Genomic DNA, 9,650 nt, shown 5'->3' on the forward strand with positions numbered 1-9,650 from the left:
AATCTGTCACGGATGGAGAGCCGTACATGACGGAGCTTATTTACAACGCGGCGCCGCGGGCTGGCATCTGCTCACAGCGTGGCACATGTTGCAGCACAAACTGCGCTCCTCATCTGGTCTTCGTCGGCTAATTGTGGTTATTAAGATTTAAAAAAAAATCAGAGCCCTGTGCTGTCGAGTGGATGGCCCGGGCTTTTAGCTCGGGAGTCAGCGCGCTGGCCTCTCATGCCACTTCGTAAAATCAAAACTTCCGCTCCATTTTTATGTTTTGATGTCAACTTCGTAGTAAAAAATACTCACCTGCATACCTGCCAACTTTTGAAATCAGAAAAACCTAGTAGCCAGGGTCCAAGGGCCGCAGGCCCCAGTAGGTCCAGGACAAAGTCCTGGTGGGGGGTTCAGGCTTTGCCCCCCGACGCAAAATGATTATTAGCATTCAGACAGGTTAAAATGTTGCTAAAACCATCACTTTTCATCAGTCAGTTTACTTTTTACAGTAAACAAATGGTAAAACAGTACTAAACAATTCCATTAAAAAAAAAAATTGGTGTCATTATTAACTTTCTGTCCAAGCTTGTATAATCTACTGCCTTGTTCAATTGTAAAAAATATACAGTGCCTAAAATTCACATTTCTATCACAATTATCATACTGTAAACATGGTAAGCTAACTTCATTAAAATTAATAGTCCTGTCAATAGCATGGAATTACAATTCAAAGGTAGTTTTTTTGTAAGCCTTTCAAAAGAATTCAAAATATGAAAAATTCATGAAAATTAATTGAAGCCATCAGACACTTGAAAAGTGGCACATCACATCTCTAATGTAATCATTTGAACTTTTCAACAGAAATAGCACTGCAAAAATATTAAGGACATACTTCTGTATTTTGGTAGTTATGCTGTCAACATTTAACAAGATTTCTTCAAGTTGGACTTGAAAGCATAAATAGTATAAACACTTTTAACAGTATGTCGTGCTGTGAAATACAGCCGACAGGATTGCGCACCAAACACGAAGCAAGGCCAAAGCGCATATGCATGGTGCAGGAGAACAAAGGACTTCTTTCATTTAAGGTTTGTGATAAACCATCAAACTCATTCGTTAAAAGGACTCTATAGTAATATAAAGCGAATTTTTCTGGACATTATCATGCAAGAAAAGTTTATTTTTGGGACAGCGATCACCGCGTAATGATTTTTAAAGGTTGCATTACAAACATTTAACTGTCCCATGTGATCAGCCAGTGCGATTGGAAATCCATGCTCAATTATTGCCTCCGTAAATAAAACTTCGGCATTTATCACATCCAAAGAATCTGTTTGGGCGACGAAAAACGTTGAAAGTTTTCCACTTGTATCGCTAGCAACGGCATTAGACTTGTGTTTTTTTGTCCCAACGTGGTCTTTTACATCGCTAATCCCTCCGTGTCCGATCGAAAAATCTTGTCTGCACAAGGTGCAATTCGCGTAGTTTTCACCCTTTTTTTTTTTTTTAATTAATGAAAAACCGTATTTTTTATCACTGCAACCGTAACCCGGAATAGGTTGATGAAAACCGTACGAATTACGGGAAAACCGGAGTAGTTGGCAGGTATGCACCTGGCTTGTGCTCTGTTGACAAGTGACCGATGACGATTTTACCCAGAATACACTTGGAGGCAATGCCGTCGACCCACTTGTAAATTTGCACGTGAAATGTGAGTGGGAAAATAAAGCCAAACATTCTATTCAGTTTTTTTTACACCTACTGAGTCACTAAAGTAAAGTTTTGAGCAACCATGACTCATCCCGACTGGGGCAACCTATAAGCCCACATACGTCCCGCTTTCTTACAAGTGGAGTGAAAATACTGCTTGTGTGAACTGAGCGCCTGATTTTGAAGACAGCCCCTGTCCTCAGCTAGGGCCCAAGTAAGGTGCCCCGCCCCCAAAAGCATACTCCTAGCCCCCACCTGAAACTAAGCCCCTGGAGCTACTGGAATCCGGCTGGTGTAGGCCATACCGATCCAATACCGATACTTTCTGCAAATATACATTACTAATACGTCTGCTAAAATAAAATAAAAAGTTGTGGGTTTTCAAACAATAACATAGCTATTAAAAAACAACAACAACAACAACAACAATAACAAGAGTAAAAATATAGGAAAAAGAGCAAAAAATCGGAATGTATTTTAAAAATGCAGACATTTTTAAACTAATATACTTAGTCACATATATAGCAAAATGTTTTTATATATATATATATATATATATATATATATATATATATTAGAGATGCGCGGTTTGCGGACACAACCGCGGAGTCCGCGGATTATCCGCGGGTCGGGCGGTTGAAATAAAAAAAAAATTTGATTTTATCCGCGGGTCGGGTCGGGCGGTTGAAATAAAAAAAAATTAGATTTTAAATAGATTCAGGCGGGTGGCAGTTAAACCAATTGGGAAATATATATACATAGTTAAATGTTGTTACCCACATACGAAAAACGAGCAGGCACCTGCAGCATATGCCACAACAGAAGAAGAAAAAAAAAAGAGACGGCAACGCCGGCAGCAAACGTGGTACGCGACAAACTAAAAAAGGGAATACTAAAGACCAGGGGAAAAAAAGGCCAGAAAAGTTCAGCGTGGACTCGTTTTTATGAGGTTGTAAATCAAGATGATAGTAATGCTGGCTACGTGATTTGCAAGAGCTGCGACGCTGTTTATGTCTACGACAGTCACAAAACCGGGACATCTAACATGGTGCATCACATTTGTGCAAAACCCCGAATGTCCACAAACACCCTGAGCATGAGCAGTTTCGTCCGCCGTGATCCCAGAAGAGTGCCACAAGATGTTAAAACAAGATAGAACGCAGCTGCCTGCAGCAGTTTGAGTGGCGCGAGCGCGCTTGGAGGTGCGCTCAGCGCGGCTCCTAGATGATTGCGCACTGGTGTGCGTCTGGGCCGTGACAGCGTGGCACGCATTGAATGTCTCTGCTCCATTGGATCAGTCTCCTTTCTTTAACAGGCAAAAGCTTTATAACCTCACTAATGCCTTGCATCGTCTATATTAGATATATAACAACGGGCGGGTGGCGGATGGCGGGCGGGTGCGGTTTTGATTAAATGTTAGTTCGGGTGGATGGCGGATGGTTGACGACTTTTGTGATGCGGTTGCGGATGAAATAATTGCCTATCCGCGCATCTCTAATATATATATATATATATATATATATATATATATATATATATATATATATATATATATATATAAAAGTTTGGACACACCTTCTCATTCAATGTGTTTTCTTTATTTTCATGACTATTTACATTGCAGATTGTCACTGAAGGCATCAAAACTATGAATGAACACATGTGGAGTTATGTACTTAACAAAAAAAGCTGAAAAAACCTGAAAATATGTTTTGTATTCTAGTTTCTTCCAAATAGCCACCATTTGCTCTGATTACTGCTTTGCACACTCTTGGCATTCTCTCGATGGGCTTCAAGAGGTAGTCACCCGCAAGGGTTTTCACTTCACAGGTGTCATAGTTTCGATGCCTTCAGTGACAATCAACAATGTAAATAGTCATGAAAATAAAGAAAACGCATTGAAATGAGAAGGTGTGTCCAAACTTTTGGCCGGTACTATATATATATATATACATACATACATATATATATATATATATATATATTTATATATATATATATATATATATATATATATATATATATATATACATATATATATATATATATATATATATATATACATACATACATATATATATATATATATATATATATATATATATATATATATATATATATATATATATATATATATATATATATATATATGTATGTGTGGGAAAAAAAATCACAAGACTACTTCATCTCTACATTGAGGGGTTCCCTCAATCATCAGGAGATTTATATATTTATATATATATATATATATATATATATATATATATATATATATATATATATATATATATATATGTATCTTTGAAATACAGGCAGCGCCGTATTTATTCATATGACCCAATCTAGATAACCTTCCCCAGTCATGGTGCAAAAAAAAATATGCACACAAGGTCACGCATAAACACGACATTATGAATAAAAAATATGTCTCTACACTTATCAACATTTGGCGCATTTTAGCTGCGTGATATTTCTGATTGATTACAAATCTTTGAAGGGGTTGTCACGGAAGTAAACAAGGTTGGAGTTGAACTTTCACACACTCTTTATATCCAATTACATTAATTACATATATATATATATATATATATATATATATATATATATATATATATATATATATATATATATAAATAGCCCTCGACCAAATGATTTCAGTCCAATGCGGCCCCCATTGGAACGCTTTGAGCTATTACAGTACGTCGGACTGAAATAACGTTCAAAACAGATGAATGCGCCTGTTCTTGTGTTGGCAGGCAAATACTTTAAACACGCTTGTGTGAAAAAATATATTGTAACTAAAATAACTTAGGTTTAGTGAAGGACCACGGACGTCATCATTAATCAAAAAAGATTGTCCACCAAGCGGATATGTGCGTGCAGACAAAGATTGCCCGCAATTACAATATGACGTATAAACAGTAAAACATTGAATATTAAGATTTTGTCCTACCTTCCTACCTTGTTTACTTCCCTGCCAACCTCTTTAAAGTTTTCTAATCTATCAGAAATAGGAAAAATTGTCGAAGTGTGAAGAGTGTTTTGCGTATTACTCATCAGGCCTAGTAAATATGTTAAATGGGTGTGTTTTTGAAGTGTGTGTGGTACTATTAGACATTTTTTATAATGTCCACATAGTTAAGTGGGCAAGTTCTGTGTTTTTGCATCACATGTTTTAATGTTCTGTGTTGGTTTTTGAATAATTGGACCATGAGTTGGAAATGTTGTCCAAATTAGCAGCAATACAATGAGTCTGTGCGTGCAATGTGTCCGTATTGTCATCATCAATCAAAAAAAGAATTCCCGCTACCCCGATATGTACTTGCAGATAAAGATTGCCTGTCGATTGGTGCGCTCCGGATATGTTTGCCCGCCACTACAATATGAAGTATAAAGGGTAAAAGATTGAATATCAAGAGCATGTGAACCATTCCCACCTTGTTTTTTTCCCTGACAACCTCCTTAAAGTTTTGTATTCCATCAGAAATATCCATCCATTTTCTAACGATGTTCCTAAAGCAACTAAAATGCGTCAAAAATGTCGGAGTGTGAAGAGTGTTTTGCATATTACCCATCAGGCCCAGTAAATGGGTGTGTTTTTGAATTGTGTATGGTACTATCAGACATTTGTTATAATGTCCACATAGTTCAGTGGGCAACTTGTGTGTTTTTTGTATCACTTATTTCAACGTTCTGTGTTGGTTTTTGATTAATTGGACCATAAGTTGGAAATGTTGTCCAAATTAGTACCAATATAATGAGTCTGTACGTGTAGATAATATGTGTGCTACGGATGAGATTGCCCGCCACTACAATATGAAGTATAAACGGTAAAACATTGAATATTAAGTGTATGTGAACCATTCCCACCTTGTTTACTTCCCTGGCAACCTCCTTAAAGTTTTGTAATCCATCAGAAATATCCATCCATTTTCTAACAATGTCCCTTAAGCAACTAAAATGCGTCAAAAAGTGTGAAGAGTGTTTTGCATATTATATACATGTACATCAAGCCTAGTAAATAGGTTAAATGGGTGTGTTTTTTAAATTCTGTACTATTAGACCTTTGTTATAATGTCCACATAGTTCAGTGGGCAAGTTGTGTGTTTTTGTATCACTTATTTCAACGTTCTGTGTTGGTTTTTGATTAATTGGACAATAAGTTGGAAAGGTTGTCCAAATTAGTACCAATATAATGAGTCTGTGCATAAATTATCAGTATTATCATCATCAATCAAGTAAGAATGACCCGGATATGTGCGTACAGATAAAGATTGCCCGCCAATATGTGCGCTACGGATGAGATTGCCCGTCACTACAATATGAAGTATAAATGGTAAAACACTGAATATTAAGAGTATGTAAACCATTCCCACCCTGTTTATTTCCCTGGCAACCTCCTTAAAGTTTTGGAATCCATCAGAAATAGTCCAAAATGTTGAAGTGTGAAGAGTGTTTTGCATATTAGGGTTAGGGTTAGGTTTTTAAAAAGTTGAAAAAAAGTTGAAAAAAAAATAGAAAAAAAGTTAAAAAAAAGTTAAAAATATTAAAAAAATTAAAAAATATTTTTTTTAAAAATTAAAAATTAAAAATTAAATTAAAAATTAAAAAAAAAAAAAAAATGTTTTACAAAAATTAAAAAAAATTAAAAAAAAATAAAAAATAAAAATGTTTTAAGTTAAAACATGATTTTTAAGGTAAAAAATGATTTTCAAGGTACAAAAAAAATTTTAAGGTAAAAATTTTTTTTCAAGGTTAAAAATGATTTTTAAAGTAAAAGGTAAAAGTTTTTTTTTCAAGGTAACATTTTTTCTTCAAGGTAAAAAATGATTTTCAAGGTACAAAAAAATTTTCAATGTAAATTTTTTTTTTCAAGGTAAAAAATTATTTTCAATTTTTTTTAATTTTAAAAAAATGTTTTTAAATTTTTTTATTTTTTTTAATTTTTTTTAATTTGTAAAAAAAATTTACATTTTTTAAAAACTTTTTTTAAACTTTTTTTTATTTTTATTTTTATTTTTTTAATTCTTTAAAACAATTTAAAACCATTTTAAATGTTTTTAATTTTTTTAAACAATTTTAACAATTAACATTTTTTTTTAGGGCTAGGGTTAGGGTTAGGGTTAGGGTTAAGGTTAGGGTTAGGGTTAGAATTAGGGTTAGGGATAGGTTAGGGTTAGGGTTAGGGTTAGGGTTAGGGTAGGGTTAGGGTTAGGGTACATTTTTTTTTTAAAGTTAGGGTTAGGGTTAGGGTTAGGGTTAAGATTAGGGTAAAAAAAATGTTTAAAAGTTAAAAAAAGTTTAAAAAAAGTTTTAAAAAAAGTTTTAAAAAAAGTTTAAAAAAAAAAAAAAAAATTAAAAAAAAAAAATAAAATAAAAAAAAATTGAAAAGAATTAAAAAAAATAAAAAAAAATAAAAAATTTAAAAAAATTAAAAAAAATTAAAAAAAATAAAAAAAAATTAAAAAAAATTAAAAAAAATTAAAAAAAATTAAAAAAAATTAAAAAAAATTAAAAAAAATTAAAAAAAATTAAAAATATTTTAAAAAAATTTGAAAAAAATTTAAAAAATTTACAAAAATTAAAAAAATTTACAAAAATGTACAAAAATGTACAAAAAGTTACAAAAATGTACAAAAATTTACAAAAATTTACAAAAATTTACAAAAATTTACAAAAATTTACAAAAATTTACAAAAATAAAAAAAAATAAAAAAAAAATAAAAAAAAATTAAAACATTAAAAAAATAAAAAATACAAAATAAAATAAAATAAAATAAAATAAAATAAAATAAAAAAAACCTAAAAAAACCTTACTTTTTTTTACAAAAAAAAAAAAAAAATTAAAAAAAATTAAAAAATTACAAAAAAATGTTTTAAGTTAAAACATGATTTTCAATGTAAAAAATGATTTTCAAGGTAAAAAAAAATGTTCAAGATAAAAAATGATTTTCAAATTTTTTTAATTTTTAAAAAATGTTTTTAAATTTAAATTTTTTTTTTTTTTTTTAGTTTGTAAAAAAATGTTAAACTTTTTTTTAATTTTTTAAATTTTTTTAAACAATTTTAACAATTAAAAATTTTTTTAGGGTTAGGGTTAGGGATAGGATTAGGGTTAGGGTTAGGGTTAAGATTAGGGTTAGGGTTAGGGTTAGGGTTAGGGTTAGGATTAGGTTTAGGGTTAGGGTTAGGGTAAACATTTTTTTAAAAAGTTAAAAAAAAGTAAAAAAAAAGTAAAAAAAAAAGTTAAAAAAAAGTTTAAAAAAAGTTTAAAAAAGTTAAAAAAAAGTTAAAAATATTTTAAAAATTAAAATATATTAAAAAAAAAAATTAAAAATTAAAATAAAAAAAAAAAATAATTAAATATATATATATTTTTTTAAATATAAAAAAAATATTATTATTATTATTTTTTTTAAATAAAAATTAAAATGTTTTTTTTAATTTTTACAAAAATTTAAAAAAATTAAAAATACTTAAAAAAATTTAAAGATTAAAAAAAATGTTTTAAGTTAAAACATGATTTTCAAGGTAAAAAATGATTTTCAAGGTAAAAAAAATTTTCAAGGTAATTTTTTTTTTTCAAGGTTAAAAATGATTTTCAAGGTAAACAAATGATTTTCAAGGTAAAAAAACCTTTTCAAGGTAAAAAATTTTTCAAGGTCAAATTTTTCAAGGTCAAATTTTTCAAGGTCAAATTTTTCGGCGGTCACTTGAACGAGTATGACAATCCTCCTGGTACAGAAGTATCCCTCTATGGAGGATGCCTGTACGTGACTTAGTTTAACGTTGGGAGACTGGTGCACAGACAGTCACCACACGATCCTTGACAGATTCGGGTCAGGGTACAGTGGCATGGAGTCCAAGACGACTGGGGACCCTTTTCTGCTGCAGCCTTCTTCCGCCATCGCAGCCGTTGTGGTAGTTCTTAAAATCTACTGTCTTCCCGCCTGCTCCGCCGTTGAGGTCTTCACCGTATCCCTGGCTAGGGGACAGTCAGGTACTAGGCCTTTGCCAAGGGCCACCTGGGGTAACAGGAGTAAAGGGGGTTAACCTGCTAGTGCCCCAAGACCCCCATAGAGAAGCCTCCACTGCCGGCTGCACTTTAACGTTATACCCAGGACGTTAAATTAGTACCAACATAATAAGTCTGTGCATGCATTACGTCCGTATTGTATGTGGTCAACAATGATCGCTGTGACCCGCATGCCAAGGTTTGATATCTTTTCATATTTTAAAAATACATTTGGGCTGTAGTTTTTGTAATTTGTAAAAAAAAATTAAACTTTTTTTAAATTTTTTTAAATTTTTTAAAACAATTTAAAACATTTTTAAATTTTTTTAATTTTTTTAAACAATTTTAACAATTAACATTTTTTTTTAGGGTTAGGGTTAGGGTTAGGGTTAGGGATAGGGTGAGGGTTAGGGAAAGGGTAAACATTTTTTTTAAAAGTAAAAAAAAAAGTTAAAAAATAGTTAAAAAAAGTTTAAAATATTTTAATTTTTTTTTTAAATATTTAAAAAAAAATTAAAAATTAGAATTTTTTAAAACATTTTTAAAAAATTTAAAATTTTTACAAAAATGAAAAAAAACGTTTTAAATTTTTTTATAAAAAAGCTTAAAAAAAATAAAAAAATTAAAAAAAAATGTTTTAAGTTAAAACATGATTTTCAAGGTAAAAAATGGTTTTCAAGGAAAAACTAATTTTCAAGGTAAATTTTTTTTTTCAAGGTTAAAATGATTTTCAAGGTAAACAAATGATTTTCAAGGTAATTTTTTTTTTCAAGGTAAACAAATGATTTTCAAGGTACAAAAAAATTTTCAAGGTAAATTTTTTTTTCAAGGTAAATTTTTTTTTTCAAGGTAAAAAATGATTTTCAAATTTTTTTAATTTAAAAAAAATGTTTTTAAATTTTTATTTATTTATTTTTTTTTTATTTGTAGCATTTTT

This window comes from Nerophis lumbriciformis, linkage group LG05, assembly GCF_033978685.3.
Source record: "Nerophis lumbriciformis linkage group LG05, RoL_Nlum_v2.1, whole genome shotgun sequence".
Taxonomy (NCBI): Eukaryota; Metazoa; Chordata; class Actinopteri; order Syngnathiformes; family Syngnathidae; genus Nerophis; species Nerophis lumbriciformis.